This window comes from Hyla sarda, unplaced genomic scaffold (genome assembly GCF_029499605.1).
Source record: "Hyla sarda isolate aHylSar1 unplaced genomic scaffold, aHylSar1.hap1 scaffold_238, whole genome shotgun sequence".
In the NCBI taxonomy this organism is placed as follows: Eukaryota; Metazoa; Chordata; class Amphibia; order Anura; family Hylidae; genus Hyla; species Hyla sarda.
Genome location: NW_026609065.1, coordinates 203,997 through 222,756, shown reverse-complemented (window position 1 = coordinate 222,756; position 18,760 = coordinate 203,997). Strand labels below are relative to the sequence as shown.

The 18,760-nt window shown below is 47.4% G+C and overlaps 6 non-coding genes across 6 annotated transcripts; all 6 read right to left on the bottom strand.

Annotated features, from left to right (window-relative positions):
* Positions 1-6,787: 6,787 nt before the first annotated feature.
* LOC130322740 (U2 spliceosomal RNA) lies at positions 6,788-6,978 on the bottom strand. The gene has a single exon (XR_008868188.1). It is a non-coding gene; the product is annotated as a U2 spliceosomal RNA (small nuclear RNA).
* A 2,091-nt stretch (positions 6,979-9,069) lies between these two features.
* Positions 9,070-9,260, bottom strand: LOC130322739 (U2 spliceosomal RNA). Its single transcript, XR_008868187.1, has one exon. It is a non-coding gene; the product is annotated as a U2 spliceosomal RNA (small nuclear RNA).
* Positions 9,261-11,341: 2,081 nt separating this feature from the next.
* Positions 11,342-11,532, bottom strand: LOC130322738 (U2 spliceosomal RNA). The gene has a single exon (XR_008868186.1). It is a non-coding gene; the product is annotated as a U2 spliceosomal RNA (small nuclear RNA).
* A 2,080-nt stretch (positions 11,533-13,612) lies between these two features.
* On the bottom strand, positions 13,613-13,803 carry LOC130322736 (U2 spliceosomal RNA). The gene has a single exon (XR_008868184.1). It is a non-coding gene; the product is annotated as a U2 spliceosomal RNA (small nuclear RNA).
* A 2,066-nt stretch (positions 13,804-15,869) lies between these two features.
* LOC130322735 (U2 spliceosomal RNA) lies at positions 15,870-16,060 on the bottom strand. The gene has a single exon (XR_008868183.1). It is a non-coding gene; the product is annotated as a U2 spliceosomal RNA (small nuclear RNA).
* A 2,070-nt stretch (positions 16,061-18,130) lies between these two features.
* On the bottom strand, positions 18,131-18,321 carry LOC130322734 (U2 spliceosomal RNA). The gene has a single exon (XR_008868182.1). It is a non-coding gene; the product is annotated as a U2 spliceosomal RNA (small nuclear RNA).
* Positions 18,322-18,760: the final 439 nt, after the last annotated feature.

The window sequence follows — 18,760 nt, the reverse complement described above, 5'->3', positions numbered from 1 at the left end:
CAGTAGATCCGGCCATGGATCCCGCTGAAGTTCCTCTGCCAGTTGTCGCTGACCTCACCACGGTGGTCGCCCAGCAGTCACAACAGATTGCGCAACAAGGCCAACAGCTGTCTCAACTGACTGTTATGCTACAACAGTTACTACCACAGCTCCAGCAACCATCTCCTCCGCCAGCTCCTGTACCTCCTCCGCAGCGAGTGGCCGCTTCTGGACTACGACTATCCTTGCCGGATAAATTTGATGGGGACTCTAAGCTTTGCCGTGGCTTCCTTTCCCAATGTTCATTACACTTGGAGATGATGTCGGACCAGTTCCCCACTGAAAGGTCTAAGGTGGCTTTCGTAGTCAGCCTGCTGTCTGGAAAAGCCCTGGCTTGGGCCACACCGCTCTGGGACCGCAATGACCCCGTCACTGCCTCTGTACACTCCTTCTTCTCGGAAATTCGAAGTGTCTTTGAGGAACCTGCCCGAGCCTCTTCTGCTGAGACTGCCCTGTTGAACCTGGTCCAGGGTAATTCTTCCGTTGGCGAGTATGCCGTACAATTCCGTACTCTTGCTTCTGAATTATCCTGGAACGATGAGGCCCTCTGCGCGACCTTTAAAAAAGGCCTATCCAGCAACATTAAAGATGTTCTGGCCGCACGAGAAATGCCTGCTAATCTTCATGAACTTATTCACCTAGCCACTCGCATTGACATGCGTTTTTCCGAAAGGCGTCAGGAGCTCCGCCAAGATATGGACTCTGTTCGCACGAGGCGTTTCTTCTCCTCGGCTCCTCTCTCCTCTGGTTCCCTGCAATCTGTTCCTGTGCCTCCCGCCGTGGAGGCTATGCAGGTCGACCGGTCTCGCCTGACATCTCAAGAGAGGACACGACGCCGCATGGAGAACCTCTGCCTGTACTGTGCTAGTACCGAACACTTCCTGAGGGATTGTCCTATCCGCCCTCCCCGCCTGGAAAGACGTACCCTGACTCCGCACAAAGGTGAGACAATCCTTGATGTCCACTCTGCTTCTCCACGTCTTACTGTGCCTGTGCGGATGTCTGCCTCTGCCTTCTCCTTCTCTTCTGTGGCCTTCTTGGACTCTGGATCTGCAGGAAATTTTATTTTGGCCTCTCTCGTCAACAGGTTCAACATCCCAGTGACCAGTCTCACCAGACCCCTTTACATCAATTGTATAAACAATGAAAGATTGGACTGTTCCATACGTTTCCGCACGGAGCCCCTTCTAATGAGCATCGGATCTCATCACGAGAGGATTGAACTTTTGGTCCTCCCCAATTGCACCTCGGAAATTCTCCTTGGACTTCCCTGGCTTCAACTTCATGCCCCAACCCTGGATTGGTCCACTGGGGAGATCAAGAGTTGGGGGCCCTCTTGTTCCAAGGACTGTCTAAAACCGGTTCCCAGTAACCCTTGCCGTAACTCTGTGCTTCCTCCAGTAACCGGTCTCCCTAAGGCCTATATGGACTTCGCGGATGTTTTCTGCAAAAAACAAGCGGAGACTCTACCTCCTCACAGGCCTTATGATTGTCCTATCGACCTCCTCCCGGGCACTACTCCACCCCGGGGCAGAATTTATCCTCTCTCTGCCCCAGAGACTCTTGCCATGTCTGAATACGTCCAGGAGAATCTAAAAAAGGGCTTTATCCGTAAATCCTCCTCTCCTGCCGGAGCCGGATTTTTCTTTGTGTCCAAAAAAGATGGCTCTCTACGTCCTTGCATTGACTACCGCGGACTTAATAAAATCACGGTTAAGAACCGCTACCCCTTACCCCTCATCTCTGAACTCTTTGATCGCCTCCAGGGTGCCCACATCTTTACTAAATTGGACTTAAGAGGCGCCTATAACCTCATCCGCATCAGAGAGGGGGATGAGTGGAAAACAGCATTTAACACCAGAGATGGACACTTTGAGTATCTGGTCATGCCCTTTGGCCTGTGCAACGCCCCTGCTGTCTTCCAAGACTTTGTTAATGAAATTTTTCGTGATCTGTTATACTCCTGTGTCGTTGTATATCTTGATGATATCCTAATTTTTTCGGCCAATCTAGAAGAACACCGCCAGCATGTCCGTATGGTTCTTCAGAGACTTCGTGACAATCAACTCTATGCTAAAATTGAGAAATGTCTGTTTGAATGCCAATCTCTTCCTTTTCTAGGATACTTGGTCTCTGGCCAGGGACTACAAATGGATCCGGATAAACTCTCTGCCGTCTTAGATTGGCCACGCCCCTCCGGACTCCGTGCCATCCAACGTTTTTTGGGGTTCGCCAATTATTACAGGCAATTTATTCCACATTTTTCTACCATTGTGGCTCCTATTGTGGCTTTAACCAAAAAAAATGCCGATCCCAAGTCTTGGCCTCCTCAAGCGGAAGACGCCTTTAAACGACTCAAGTCTGCCTTCTCTTCGGCTCCCGTGCTCTCCAGACCTGACCCATCTAAACCCTTCCTATTGGAGGTTGATGCCTCCTCAGTGGGAGCTGGAGCTGTCCTTCTACAAAAAAACTCTTCCGGGCATGCTGTTACTTGTGGTTTTTTTTCTAGGACCTTCTCTCCGGCGGAGAGGAACTACTCCATCGGGGATCGAGAGCTTCTAGCCATTAAATTAGCACTTGAGGAATGGAGACATCTGCTGGAGGGATCAAGATTTCCAGTTATTATTTACACCGATCACAAGAACCTCTCATACCTCGAGTCTGCCCAACGGCTGAATCCTCGTCAGGCCAGGTGGTCTCTGTTCTTTGCCCGATTTAATTTTGAAATTCACTTTCGGCCTGCTGATAAGAACATTAGGGCCGATGCTCTCTCTCGTTCCTCAGATGCTTCTGAAATTGAACTCTCTCCTCAACACATCATTCCTCCTGACTGCCTGATTTCCACTTCTCCAGCCTCCATCAGGCAAACTCCTCCAGGAAAGACCTTTGTTTCTCCACGCCAACGCCTCGGAATCCTCAAATGGGGTCACTCCTCCCATCTCGCAGGTCATGCGGGCATCAAGAAATCTGTGCAACTCATCTCTCGCTTCTATTGGTGGCCGACTCTAGAGACTGATGTGGTGGACTTTGTGCGAGCCTGCACTATCTGTGCCCGGGATAAGACTCCTCGCCAGAAGCCCGCTGGTTTTCTTCTTCCTTTGCCTGTTCCCGAACAACCTTGGTCTCTGATTGGTATGGATTTTATTACTGACTTACCCCCATCCCATGGCAACACTGTTATTTGGGTGGTCGTTGATCGATTCTCCAAAATGGCACATTTCATCCCTCTTCCTGGTCTTCCTTCAGCGCCTCAGTTGGCTAAACAATTTTTTGTACACATTTTTCGTCTTCACGGGTTGCCTACGCAGATCGTCTCGGATAGAGGCGTCCAATTTGTGTCTAAATTCTGGAGGGCTCTCTGTAAACAACTCAAGATTAAATTAAATTTTTCTTCTGCATACCATCCTCAATCCAATGGACAAGTAGAAAGAATTAACCAGATCTTGGGTGACTATTTACGACATTTTGTTTCCTCCCGCCAGGATGACTGGGCAGATCTTCTACCTTGGGCCGAATTCTCGTATAATTTCAGAATCTCTGAATCTTCCTCCAAATCCCCGTTTTTCGTGGTGTACGGCCGTCACCCTCTTCCCCCCCTCCCTACCCCCTTGCCCTCTGGTCTGCCCGCTGTGGATGAAATTTCCCGTGATCTTTCCATCATATGGAGAGAGACCCAAAATTCTCTCTTACAGGCTTCTTCACGCATGAAGAGATTCGCGGATAAGAAAAGAAGAGCTCCTCCCATTTTTTCCCCTGGAGACAAGGTATGGCTCTCCGCCAAATATGTCCGCTTCCGTGTCCCTAGCTATAAGTTGGGACCACGCTATCTTGGTCCTTTCAAAATTTTGCGCCAGATTAATCCTGTCTCTTACAAACTTCTTCTTCCTCCTTCTCTTCGTATTCCTAATGCCTTTCATGTTTCTCTTCTTAAACCACTTATCATTAACCGTTTCTCTCCCAAATCTGTTCCCCCCACTCCTGTCTCCGGCTCCTCGGACATCTTCTCCGTCAAAGAAATTTTAGCATCTAAAAAGGTCAGAGGGAAAACCTTCTTTTTAGTGGATTGGGAGGGTTGTGGTCCAGAAGAGAGGTCCTGGGAACCTGAGGACAATATCCTGGACAAAAGTCTGGTCCTCAGGTTCTCAGGCTCCAAGAAGAGGGGGAGACCCAAGGGGGGGGGTACTGTTACGCCGAGCGCTCCGGGTCCCCGCTCCTCCCCGGAGCGCTCGCTACACTCCTCTCACTGCAGCGCTCCGGTCGGTTCCACGGACCCGGGGCGCTGCGATACCGCCTCTGGCCGGGATGCGATTCGCGATGCGGGTAGCGCCCGCTCGCGATGCGCACCCCGGCTCCCGTACCTGACTCGCTCTCCGTCAGTTCTGTCCCGGCGCGCGCGGCCCCGCTCCCTAGGGCGCGCGCGCGCCGGGTCTTTGCGATTTAAAGGGCCACTGCGCCGCTGATTGGCGCAGTGGTTCCAATTAGTGTTTACACCTGTGCACTTCCCTATATCACCTCACTTCCCCTTCACTCCCTCGCCGGATCTTGTTGCCTTAGTGCCAGTGAAAGCGTTTCCTTGTGTGTTCCTAGCCTGTGTTCCAGACCTCCTGCCGTTGCCCCTGACTACGATCCTTGCTGCCTGCCCCGACCTTCTGCTACGTCCGACCTTGCTTCTGTCTACTCCCTTGTACCGCGCCTATCTTCAGCAGCCAGAGAGGTTGAGCCGTTGCTAGGGGATACGACCTGGTCACTACCGCCGCAGCAAGACCATCCCGCTTTGCGGCGGGCTCTGGTGAAAACCAGTAGTGACTTAGAACCGATCCTCTAGCACGGTCCACGCCAATCCCTCTCTGGCACAGAGGATCCACTACCTGCCAGCCGGCATCGTGACACCCGGATTTGCCAGGAACCCTTCTTACTCCTCCTACTTGCATGTGACACTGGGCTTAGGATCTGCATAGGAAACACACACACAAGCACACACCTACCTTTGTTGCCTGCAGATGCCTCCTTGGCTGTCCCCAAACGGTATCAAACCAACACCCACGGGAAGCTGTAAGCATAGAGGACATGCCTGCACCCCATTGGACTTACCTGTGTGGGTTAAATCCGGGTTATTTGACAACCTATGGCGGTGATGGTTCTGCTCAGGCAGAGCAGTGCTGATGCTCCTCATAAAGCTGTCGCTGCTGTGAAGGTTCTAGGTGACATCACAAATCCCTATGGTTACATACACAACAAAGCTGGGTTGTTGTTGTTTACACTCTGCAAGGCCTGTGGAAGTGAGTGACATCATAGCACTGTAGTTCTGAGGGTTCTAGATGGATGCAACAATCTCCTGTTGCTTCTATGAAGGCCATAATAGACGACATCACCAAACAGCTCCATAGTCACATACACAGCAAAGGAGAGATGTTGTTTACACCTAGTGATGTCAGTGGTATTGAGTGACATCACAGCACAGTGCTAAGGCTCCTGGGCCTGGACACAGCAGCGGCTGCAATATCTCAACGGAGAATACGTTTATATATATGTGTGTGTGTGCGCGTATATATATATATATATATATATATATATATATATATATATATATATATTTCTCCGCCGAAATCACTTTTAAACCCATTTCCACCTTTTTTTCCCTTCTCTTCCTCTTACTTTTTTTTCACGTTTTTTTACGTTTTTCTCCTTTTCGCCTCTTTTCTGGGCGTATTATTCTTCTTTTTCTTCTTTTTTTTCGTCTAATGCATACCCCATCAGTGCAGCAATGCTTATTCAATACCGCCAGCAGATGGAGACACTGGGGGATAATTTTCTAAGGATTTATACTGATTTTTCCTGTCTGAATTTGTCGCACAGAAAGTTGCAGGCCAAATATGTGTGACATTTCTGCGACTTTAGCTTCTAGAGCATTTTTACAACATTATACATAGGTGCTGAATACATAAAAAGCGACTGTTCAGCGACAGACAAGTCGCATCGGCTGAAAGTAGGCCAGAATGTCAGTCCATGTTGGAGCAGGTTTAGATACAGTCTAAAGTATAGATCTCAAAGTCTGTGCACAGAATTTAGCAAGGGCCTCGCACCTTCTGATGCATCAGGTAGGTGCACAATAGCATAGCCTAACCCTCTGTACTTTGGTCTATATTGATGCGGGACATAGACAGCCAGCTGATGACCAATCCATTAGTGCAATGGATGGCTGGAAGCATTTGTCTTTGCCTTTGCAATACCACAGAAGCAATGCATGGTCAATGTACAGCAATGACACACCTGTGTGAACAGCCAGGAGACCCCCCCCCCCCCATGTTATGTTACATAGTTACATAGTTAGTACGGTCGAAAAAAGACATATGTCCATCAAGTTCAACCAGGGAATTAAGGGGTAGGGGTGTGGCGCGATATTGGGGAAGGGATGAGATTTTATATTTCTTCATAAGCATTAATCTTATTTTGTCAATTAGGAACATTCAGCACCCACCCGCTATCAAGGCAGCTGCCTATCATGTCATGCCCTACCTGCACAGGTGTGCTGGCTACTCAAATGATCCAATTAAGGAGGCCATTTAGTCAGCAGCAGCAGAAGTCCTGTGCCTGGACGCTCCAACAGCGGCCAGACACAAGCAGAAGCAGCAGAAGCAGCAGCAGCACCACCTTTTGTTTTTTGGCTGCAGCAGCAGCAAGGCCCACAGGGCTGGCCAGCAAGCAGGTAGCAATGAAAGTAGGAATCTTTCTTTTTAACCCTGTAAGGGGGTGGTGCACTGTACCCGAAGATACTGCCATATCGGGTCAATGCATAGGGCGACGGAAGCAAGCTTCGAAATCGGCCCCCGTTCTCAAAAATCCATTTAATATATGGTCCCCAGATAGGGGACGTATCAGATATTAAACTGATAAGAACAGATACTACACTTGATCTTAGCCAAAAGGCCGAGAAGCGATAACCGTGAAAGGGGCGGGCCCAACAAGGTCCCCTTCATGGGCACTATCACTGCTTGCTGTCAGGGAGGCTGCCAGACAATTTTCCATGCACACTCTGGGCTGGGGGGCAGTCAACCACCAGTACACACAGCAGAACCTAAACCCATACCATTATTGCTAAGCAGCAAGACAGGGGCCCATTGCACTCCCACGGGGCCTTTTTAAATGCAATCCATAACCCGGATTTGCCAGGAACCCTTCTTACTCCTCCTACTTGCATGTGACACTGGGCTTAGGATCTGCATAGGAAACACACACACAAGCACACACCTACCTTTGTTGCCTGCAGATGCCTCCTTGGCTGTCCCCAAACGGTATCAAACCAACACCCACGGGAAGCTGTAAGCATAGAGGACATGCCTGCACCCCATTGGACTTACCTGTGTGGGTTAAATCCGGGTTATTTGACAACCTATGGCGGTGATGGTTCTGCTCAGGCAGAGCAGTGCTGATGCTCCTCATAAAGCTGTCGCTGCTGTGAAGGTTCTAGGTGACATCACAAATCCCTATGGTTACATACACAACAAAGCTGGGTTGTTGTTGTTTACACTCTGCAAGGCCTGTGGAAGTGAGTGACATCATAGCACTGTAGTTCTGAGGGTTCTAGATGGATGCAACAATCTCCTGTTGCTTCTATGAAGGCCATAATAGACGACATCACCAAACAGCTCCATAGTCACATACACAGCAAAGGAGAGATGTTGTTTACACCTAGTGATGTCAGTGGTATTGAGTGACATCACAGCACAGTGCTAAGGCTCCTGGGCCTGGACACAGCAGCGGCTGCAATATCTCAACGGAGAATACGTTTATATATATGTGTGTGTGTGCGCGTATATATATATATATATATATATATATATATATATATATATATATATATATATATATTTCTCCGCCGAAATCACTTTTAAACCCATTTCCACCTTTTTTTCCCTTCTCTTCCTCTTACTTTTTTTTCACGTTTTTTTACGTTTTTCTCCTTTTCGCCTCTTTTCTGGGCGTATTATTCTTCTTTTTCTTCTTTTTTTTCGTCTAATGCATACCCCATCAGTGCAGCAATGCTTATTCAATACCGCCAGCAGATGGAGACACTGGGGGATAATTTTCTAAGGATTTATACTGATTTTTCCTGTCTGAATTTGTCGCACAGAAAGTTGCAGGCCAAATATGTGTGACATTTCTGCGACTTTAGCTTCTAGAGCATTTTTACAACATTATACATAGGTGCTGAATACATAAAAAGCGACTGTTCAGCGACAGACAAGTCGCATCGGCTGAAAGTAGGCCAGAATGTCAGTCCATGTTGGAGCAGGTTTAGATACAGTCTAAAGTATAGATCTCAAAGTCTGTGCACAGAATTTAGCAAGGGCCTCGCACCTTCTGATGCATCAGGTAGGTGCACAATAGCATAGCCTAACCCTCTGTACTTTGGTCTATATTGATGCGGGACATAGACAGCCAGCTGATGACCAATCCATTAGTGCAATGGATGGCTGGAAGCATTTGTCTTTGCCTTTGCAATACCACAGAAGCAATGCATGGTCAATGTACAGCAATGACACACCTGTGTGAACAGCCAGGAGACCCCCCCCATGTTATGTTACATAGTTACATAGTTAGTACGGTCGAAAAAAGACATATGTCCATCAAGTTCAACCAGGGAATTAAGGGGTAGGGGTGTGGCGCGATATTGGGGAAGGGATGAGATTTTATATTTCTTCATAAGCATTAATCTTATTTTGTCAATTAGGAACATTCAGCACCCACCCGCTATCAAGGCAGCTGCCTATCATGTCATGCCCTACCTGCACAGGTGTGCTGGCTACTCAAATGATCCAATTAAGGAGGCCATTTAGTCAGCAGCAGCAGAAGTCCTGTGCCTGGACGCTCCAACAGCGGCCAGACACAAGCAGAAGCAGCAGAAGCAGCAGCAGCACCACCTTTTGTTTTTTGGCTGCAGCAGCAGCAAGGCCCACAGGGCTGGCTAGCTGGCTAGCCAGCAAGCAGGTAGCAATGAAAGTAGGAATCTTTCTTTTTAACCCTGTAAGGGGGTGGTGCACTGTACCCGAAGATACTGCCATATCGGGTCAATGCATAGGGCGACGGAAGCAAGCTTCGAAATCGGCCCCCGTTCTCAAAAATCCATTTAATATATGGTCCCCAGATAGGGGACGTATCAGATATTAAACTGATAAGAACAGATACTACACTTGATCTTAGCCAAAAGGCCGAGAAGCGATAACCGTGAAAGGGGCGGGCCCAACAAGGTCCCCTTCATGGGCACTATCACTGCTTGCTGTCAGGGAGGCTGCCAGACAATTTTCCATGCACACTCTGGGCTGGGGGGCAGTCAACCACCAGTACACACAGCAGAACCTAAACCCATACCATTATTGCTAAGCAGCAAGACAGGGGCCCATTGCACTCCCACGGGGCCTTTTTAAATGCAATCCATAACCCGGATTTGCCAGGAACCCTTCTTACTCCTCCTACTTGCATGTGACACTGGGCTTAGGATCTGCATAGGAAACACACACACAAGCACACACCTACCTTTGTTGCCTGCAGATGCCTCCTTGGCTGTCCCCAAACGGTATCAAACCAACACCCACGGGAAGCTGTAAGCATAGAGGACATGCCTGCACCCCATTGGACTTACCTGTGTGGGTTAAATCCGGGTTATTTGACAACCTATGGCGGTGATGGTTCTGCTCAGGCAGAGCAGTGCTGATGCTCCTCATAAAGCTGTCGCTGCTGTGAAGGTTCTAGGTGACATCACAAATCCCTATGGTTACATACACAACAAAGCTGGGTTGTTGTTGTTTACACTCTGCAAGGCCTGTGGAAGTGAGTGACATCATAGCACTGTAGTTCTGAGGGTTCTAGATGGATGCAACAATCTCCTGTTGCTTCTATGAAGGCCATAATAGACGACATCACCAAACAGCTCCATAGTCACATACACAGCAAAGGAGAGATGTTGTTTACACCTAGTGATGTCAGTGGTATTGAGTGACATCACAGCACAGTGCTAAGGCTCCTGGGCCTGGACACAGCAGCGGCTGCAATATCTCAACGGAGAATACGTTTATATATATGTGTGTGTGTGCGCGTATATATATATATATATATATATATATATATATATATATATATATATATATTTCTCCGCCGAAATCACTTTTAAACCCATTTCCACCTTTTTTTCCCTTCTCTTCCTCTTACTTTTTTTTCACGTTTTTTTACGTTTTTCTCCTTTTCGCCTCTTTTCTGGGCGTATTATTCTTCTCTTTTTTTTCGTCTAATGCATACCCCATCAGTGCAGCAATGCTTATTCAATACCGCCAGCAGATGGAGACACTGGGGGATAATTTTCTAAGGATTTATACTGATTTTTCCTGTCTGAATTTGTCGCACAGAAAGTTGCAGGCCAAATATGTGTGACATTTCTGCGACTTTAGCTTCTAGAGCATTTTTACAACATTATACATAGGTGCTGAATACATAAAAAGCGACTGTTCAGCGACAGACAAGTCGCATCGGCTGAAAGTAGGCCAGAATGTCAGTCCATGTTGGAGCAGGTTTAGATACAGTCTAAAGTATAGATCTCAAAGTCTGTGCACAGAATTTAGCAAGGGCCTCGCACCTTCTGATGCATCAGGTAGGTGCACAATAGCATAGCCTAACCCTCTGTACTTTGGTCTATATTGATGCGGGACATAGACAGCCAGCTGATGACCAATCCATTAGTGCAATGGATGGCTGGAAGCATTTGTCTTTGCCTTTGCAATACCACAGAAGCAATGCATGGTCAATGTACAGCAATGACACACCTGTGTGAACAGCCAGGAGACCCCCCCCCCCCCCATGTTATGTTACATAGTTACATAGTTAGTACGGTCGAAAAAAGACATATGTCCATCAAGTTCAACCAGGGAATTAAGGGGTAGGGGTGTGGCGCGATATTGGGGAAGGGATGAGATTTTATATTTCTTCATAAGCATTAATCTTATTTTGTCAATTAGGAACATTCAGCACCCACCCGCTATCAAGGCAGCTGCCTATCATGTCATGCCCTACCTGCACAGGTGTGCTGGCTACTCAAATGATCCAATTAAGGAGGCCATTTAGTCAGCAGCAGCAGAAGTCCTGTGCCTGGACGCTCCAACAGCGGCCAGACACAAGCAGAAGCAGCAGAAGCAGCAGCAGCACCACCTTTTGTTTTTTGGCTGCAGCAGCAAGGCCCACAGGGCTGGCTAGCTGGCTAGCCAGCAAGCAGGTAGCAATGAAAGTAGGAATCTTTCTTTTTAACCCTGTAAGGGGGTGGTGCACTGTACCCGAAGATACTGCCATATCGGGTCAATGCATAGGGCGACGGAAGCAAGCTTCGAAATCGGCCCCCGTTCTCAAAAATCCATTTAATATATGGTCCCCAGATAGGGGACGTATCAGATATTAAACTGATAAGAACAGATACTACACTTGATCTTAGCCAAAAGGCCGAGAAGCGATAACCGTGAAAGGGGCGGGCCCAACAAGGTCCCCTTCATGGGCACTATCACTGCTTGCTGTCAGGGAGGCTGCCAGACAATTTTCCATGCACACTCTGGGCTGGGGGGCAGTCAACCACCAGTACACACAGCAGAACCTAAACCCATACCATTATTGCTAAGCAGCAAGACAGGGGCCCATTGCACTCCCACGGGGCCTTTTTAAATGCAATCCATAACCCGGATTTGCCAGGAACCCTTCTTACTCCTCCTACTTGCATGTGACACTGGGCTTAGGATCTGCATAGGAAACACACACACAAGCACACACCTACCTTTGTTGCCTGCAGATGCCTCCTTGGCTGTCCCCAAACGGTATCAAACCAACACCCACGGGAAGCTGTAAGCATAGAGGACATGCCTGCACCCCATTGGACTTACCTGTGTGGGTTAAATCCGGGTTATTTGACAACCTATGGCGGTGATGGTTCTGCTCAGGCAGAGCAGTGCTGATGCTCCTCATAAAGCTGTCGCTGCTGTGAAGGTTCTAGGTGACATCACAAATCCCTATGGTTACATACACAACAAAGCTGGGTTGTTGTTGTTTACACTCTGCAAGGCCTGTGGAAGTGAGTGACATCATAGCACTGTAGTTCTGAGGGTTCTAGATGGATGCAACAATCTCCTGTTGCTTCTATGAAGGCCATAATAGACGACATCACCAAACAGCTCCATAGTCACATACACAGCAAAGGAGAGATGTTGTTTACACCTAGTGATGTCAGTGGTATTGAGTGACATCACAGCACAGTGCTAAGGCTCCTGGGCCTGGACACAGCAGCGGCTGCAATATCTCAACGGAGAATACGTTTATATATATGTGTGTGTGTGCGCGTATATATATATATATATATATATATATATATATATATATATATATTTCTCCGCCGAAATCACTTTTAAACCCATTTCCACCTTTTTTTCCCTTCTCTTCCTCTTACTTTTTTTTCACGTTTTTTTACGTTTTTCTCCTTTTCGCCTCTTTTCTGGGCGTATTATTCTTCTTTTTCTTCTTTTTTTTCGTCTAATGCATACCCCATCAGTGCAGCAATGCTTATTCAATACCGCCAGCAGATGGAGACACTGGGGGATAATTTTCTAAGGATTTATACTGATTTTTCCTGTCTGAATTTGTCGCACAGAAAGTTGCAGGCCAAATATGTGTGACATTTCTGCGACTTTAGCTTCTAGAGCATTTTTACAACATTATACATAGGTGCTGAATACATAAAAAGCGACTGTTCAGCGACAGACAAGTCGCATCGGCTGAAAGTAGGCCAGAATGTCAGTCCATGTTGGAGCAGGTTTAGATACAGTCTAAAGTATAGATCTCAAAGTCTGTGCACAGAATTTAGCAAGGGCCTCGCACCTTCTGATGCATCAGGTAGGTGCACAATAGCATAGCCTAACCCTCTGTACTTTGGTCTATATTGATGCGGGACATAGACAGCCAGCTGATGACCAATCCATTAGTGCAATGGATGGCTGGAAGCATTTGTCTTTGCCTTTGCAATACCACAGAAGCAATGCATGGTCAATGTACAGCAATGACACACCTGTGTGAACAGCCAGGAGACCCCCCCCCCCCATGTTATGTTACATAGTTACATAGTTAGTACGGTCGAAAAAAGACATATGTCCATCAAGTTCAACCAGGGAATTAAGGGGTAGGGGTGTGGCGCGATATTGGGGAAGGGATGAGATTTTATATTTCTTCATAAGCATTAATCTTATTTTGTCAATTAGGAACATTCAGCACCCACCCGCTATCAAGGCAGCTGCCTATCATGTCATGCCCTACCTGCACAGGTGTGCTGGCTACTCAAATGATCCAATTAAGGAGGCCATTTAGTCAGCAGCAGCAGAAGTCCTGTGCCTGGACGCTCCAACAGCGGCCAGACACAAGCAGAAGCAGCAGAAGCAGCAGCAGCACCACCTTTTGTTTTTTGGCTGCAGCAGCAAGGCCCACAGGGCTGGCTAGCTGGCTAGCCAGCAAGCAGGTAGCAATGAAAGTAGGAATCTTTCTTTTTAACCCTGTAAGGGGGTGGTGCACTGTACCCGAAGATACTGCCATATCGGGTCAATGCATAGGGCGACGGAAGCAAGCTTCGAAATCGGCCCCCGTTCTCAAAAATCCATTTAATATATGGTCCCCAGATAGGGGACGTATCAGATATTAAACTGATAAGAACAGATACTACACTTGATCTTAGCCAAAAGGCCGAGAAGCGATAACCGTGAAAGGGGCGGGCCCAACAAGGTCCCCTTCATGGGCACTATCACTGCTTGCTGTCAGGGAGGCTGCCAGACAATTTTCCATGCACACTCTGGGCTGGGGGGCAGTCAACCACCAGTACACACAGCAGAACCTAAACCCATACCATTATTGCTAAGCAGCAAGACAGGGGCCCATTGCACTCCCACGGGGCCTTTTTAAATGCAATCCATAACCCGGATTTGCCAGGAACCCTTCTTACTCCTCCTACTTGCATGTGACACTGGGCTTAGGATCTGCATAGGAAACACACACACAAGCACACACCTACCTTTGTTGCCTGCAGATGCCTCCTTGGCTGTCCCCAAACGGTATCAAACCAACACCCACGGGAAGCTGTAAGCATAGAGGACATGCCTGCACCCCATTGGACTTACCTGTGTGGGTTAAATCCGGGTTATTTGACAACCTATGGCGGTGATGGTTCTGCTCAGGCAGAGCAGTGCTGATGCTCCTCATAAAGCTGTCGCTGCTGTGAAGGTTCTAGGTGACATCACAAATCCCTATGGTTACATACACAACAAAGCTGGGTTGTTGTTGTTTACACTCTGCAAGGCCTGTGGAAGTGAGTGACATCATAGCACTGTAGTTCTGAGGGTTCTAGATGGATGCAACAATCTCCTGTTGCTTCTATGAAGGCCATAATAGACGACATCACCAAACAGCTCCATAGTCACATACACAGCAAAGGAGAGATGTTGTTTACACCTAGTGATGTCAGTGGTATTGAGTGACATCACAGCACAGTGCTAAGGCTCCTGGGCCTGGACACAGCAGCGGCTGCAATATCTCAACGGAGAATACGTTTATATATATGTGTGTGTGTGCGCGTATATATATATATATATATATATATATATATATATATATTCTCCGCCGAAATCACTTTTAAACCCATTTCCACCTTTTTTTCCCTTCTCTTCCTCTTACTTTTTTTTCACGTTTTTTTACGTTTTTCTCCTTTTCGCCTCTTTTCTGGGCGTATTATTCTTCTTTTTCTTCTTTTTTTTCGTCTAATGCATACCCCATCAGTGCAGCAATGCTTATTCAATACCGCCAGCAGATGGAGACACTGGGGGATAATTTTCTAAGGATTTATACTGATTTTTCCTGTCTGAATTTGTCGCACAGAAAGTTGCAGGCCAAATATGTGTGACATTTCTGCGACTTTAGCTTCTAGAGCATTTTTACAACATTATACATAGGTGCTGAATACATAAAAAGCGACTGTTCAGCGACAGACAAGTCGCATCGGCTGAAAGTAGGCCAGAATGTCAGTCCATGTTGGAGCAGGTTTAGATACAGTCTAAAGTATAGATCTCAAAGTCTGTGCACAGAATTTAGCAAGGGCCTCGCACCTTCTGATGCATCAGGTAGGTGCACAATAGCATAGCCTAACCCTCTGTACTTTGGTCTATATTGATGCGGGACATAGACAGCCAGCTGATGACCAATCCATTAGTGCAATGGATGGCTGGAAGCATTTGTCTTTGCCTTTGCAATACCACAGAAGCAATGCATGGTCAATGTACAGCAATGACACACCTGTGTGAACAGCCAGGAGACCCCCCCCATGTTATGTTACATAGTTACATAGTTAGTACGGTCGAAAAAAGACATATGTCCATCAAGTTCAACCAGGGAATTAAGGGGTAGGGGTGTGGCGCGATATTGGGGAAGGGATGAGATTTTATATTTCTTCATAAGCATTAATCTTATTTTGTCAATTAGGAACATTCAGCACCCACCCGCTATCAAGGCAGCTGCCTATCATGTCATGCCCTACCTGCACAGGTGTGCTGGCTACTCAAATGATCCAATTAAGGAGGCCATTTAGTCAGCAGCAGCAGAAGTCCTGTGCCTGGACGCTCCAACAGCGGCCAGACACAAGCAGAAGCAGCAGCAGCAGCACCACCTTTTGTTTTTTGGCTGCAGCAGCAGCAAGGCCCACAGGGCTGGCTAGCTGGCTAGCCAGCAAGCAGGTAGCAATGAAAGTAGGAATCTTTCTTTTTAACCCTGTAAGGGGGTGGTGCACTGTACCCGAAGATACTGCCATATCGGGTCAATGCATAGGGCGACGGAAGCAAGCTTCGAAATCGGCCCCCGTTCTCAAAAATCCATTTAATATATGGTCCCCAGATAGGGGACGTATCAGATATTAAACTGATAAGAACAGATACTACACTTGATCTTAGCCAAAAGGCCGAGAAGCGATAACCGTGAAAGGGGCGGGCCCAACAAGGTCCCCTTCATGGGCACTATCACTGCTTGCTGTCAGGGAGGCTGCCAGACAATTTTCCATGCACACTCTGGGCTGGGGGGCAGTCAACCACCAGTACACACAGCAGAACCTAAACCCATACCATTATTGCTAAGCAGCAAGACAGGGGCCCATTGCACTCCCACGGGGCCTTTTTAAATGCAATCCATAACCCGGATTTGCCAGGAACCCTTCTTACTCCTCCTACTTGCATGTGACACTGGGCTTAGGATCTGCATAGGAAACACACACACAAGCACACACCTACCTTTGTTGCCTGCAGATGCCTCCTTGGCTGTCCCCAAACGGTATCAAACCAACACCCACGGGAAGCTGTAAGCATAGAGGACATGCCTGCACCCCATTGGACTTACCTGTGTGGGTTAAATCCGGGTTATTTGACAACCTATGGCGGTGATGGTTCTGCTCAGGCTGAGCAGTGCTGATGCTCCTCATAAAGCTGTCGCTGCTGTGAAGGTTCTAGGTGACATCACAAATCCCTATGGTTACATACACAACAAAGCTGGGTTGTTGTTGTTTACACTCTGCAAGGCCTGTGGAAGTGAGTGACATCATAGCACTGTAGTTCTGAGGGTTCTAGATGGATGCAACAATCTCCTGTTGCTTCTATGAAGGCCATAATAGACGACATCACCAAACAGCTCCATAGTCACATACACAGCAAAGGAGAGATGTTGTTTACACCTAGTGATGTCAGTGGTATTGAGTGACATCACAGCACAGTGCTAAGGCTCCTGGGCCTGGACACAGCAGCGGCTGCAATATCTCAACGGAGAATACGTTTATATATATGTGTGTGTGTGCGCGTATATATATATATATATATATATATATATATATATATATATATATTTCTCCGCCGAAATCACTTTTAAACCCATTTCCACCTTTTTTTCCCTTCTCTTCCTCTTACTTTTTTTTCACGTTTTTTTACGTTTTTCTCCTTTTCGCCTCTTTTCTGGGCGTATTATTCTTCTTTTTCTTCTTTTTTTTCGTCTAATGCATACCCCATCAGTGCAGCAATGCTTATTCAATACCGCCAGCAGATGGAGACACTGGGGGATAATTTTCTAAGGATTTATACTGATTTTTCCTGTCTGAATTTGTCGCACAGAAAGTTGCAGGCCAAATATGTGTGACATTTCTGCGACTTTAGCTTCTAGAGCATTTTTACAACATTATACATAGGTGCTGAATACATAAAAAGCGACTGTTCAGCGACAGACAAGTCGCATCGGCTGAAAGTAGGCCAGAATGTCAGTCCATGTTGGAGCAGGTTTAGATACAGTCTAAAGTATAGATCTCAAAGTCTGTGCACAGAATTTAGCAAGGGCCTCGCACCTTCTGATGCATCAGGTAGGTGCACAATAGCATAGCCTAACCCTCTGTACTTTGGTCTATATTGATGCGGGACATAGACAGCCAGCTGATGACCAATCCATTAGTGCAATGGATGGCTGGAAGCATTTGTCTTTGCCTTTGCAATACCACAGAAGCAATGCATGGTCAATGTACAGCAATGACACACCTGTGTGAACAGCCAGGAGACCCCCCCCATGTTATGTTACATAGTTACATAGTTAGTACGGTCGAAAAAAGACATATGTCCATCAAGTTCAACCAGGGAATTAAGGGGTAGGGGTGTGGCGCGATATTGGGGAAGGGATGAGATTTTATATTTCTTCATAAGCATTAATCTTATTTTGTCAATTAGGAACATTCAGCACCCACCCGCTATCAAGGCAGCTGCCTATCATGTCATGCCCTACCTGCACAGGTGTGCTGGCTACTCAAATGATCCAATTAAGGAGGCCATTTAGTCAGCAGCAGCAGAAGTCCTGTGCCTGGACGCTCCAACAGCGGCCAGACACAAGCAGAAGCAGCAGCAGCAGCACCACCTTTTGTTTTTTGGCTGCAGCAGCAAGGCCCACAGGGCTGGCTAGCTGGCTAGCCAGCAAGCAGGTAGCAATGAAAGTAGGAATCTTTCTTTTTAACCCTGTAAGGGGGTGGTGCACTGTACCCGAAGATACTGCCATATCGGGTCAATGCATAGGGCGACGGAAGCAAGCTTCGAAATCGGCCCCCGTTCTCAAAAATCCATTTAATATATGGTCCCCAGATAGGGGACGTATCAGATATTAAACTGATAAGAACAGATACTACACTTGATCTTAGCCAAAAGGCCGAGAAGCGATAACCGTGAAAGGGGCGGGCCCAACAAGGTCCCCTTCATGGGCACTATCACTGCTTGCTGTCAGGGAGGCTGCCAGACAATTTTCCATGCACACTCTGGGCTGGGGGGCAGTCAACCACCAGTACACACAGCAGAACCTAAACCCATACCATTATTGCTAAGCAGCAAGACAGGGGCCCATTGCACTCCCACGGGGCCTTTTTAAATGCAATCCATAACCCGGATTTGCCAGGAACCCTTCTTACTCCTCCTACTTGCATGTGACACTGGGCTTAGGATCTGCATAGGAAACACACACACAAGCACACACCTACCTTTGTTGCCTGCAGATGCCTCCTTGGCTGTCCCCAAACGGTATCAAACCAACACCCACGGGAAGCTGTAAGCATAGAGGACATGCCTGCACCCCATTGGACTTACCTGTGTGGGTTAAATCCGGG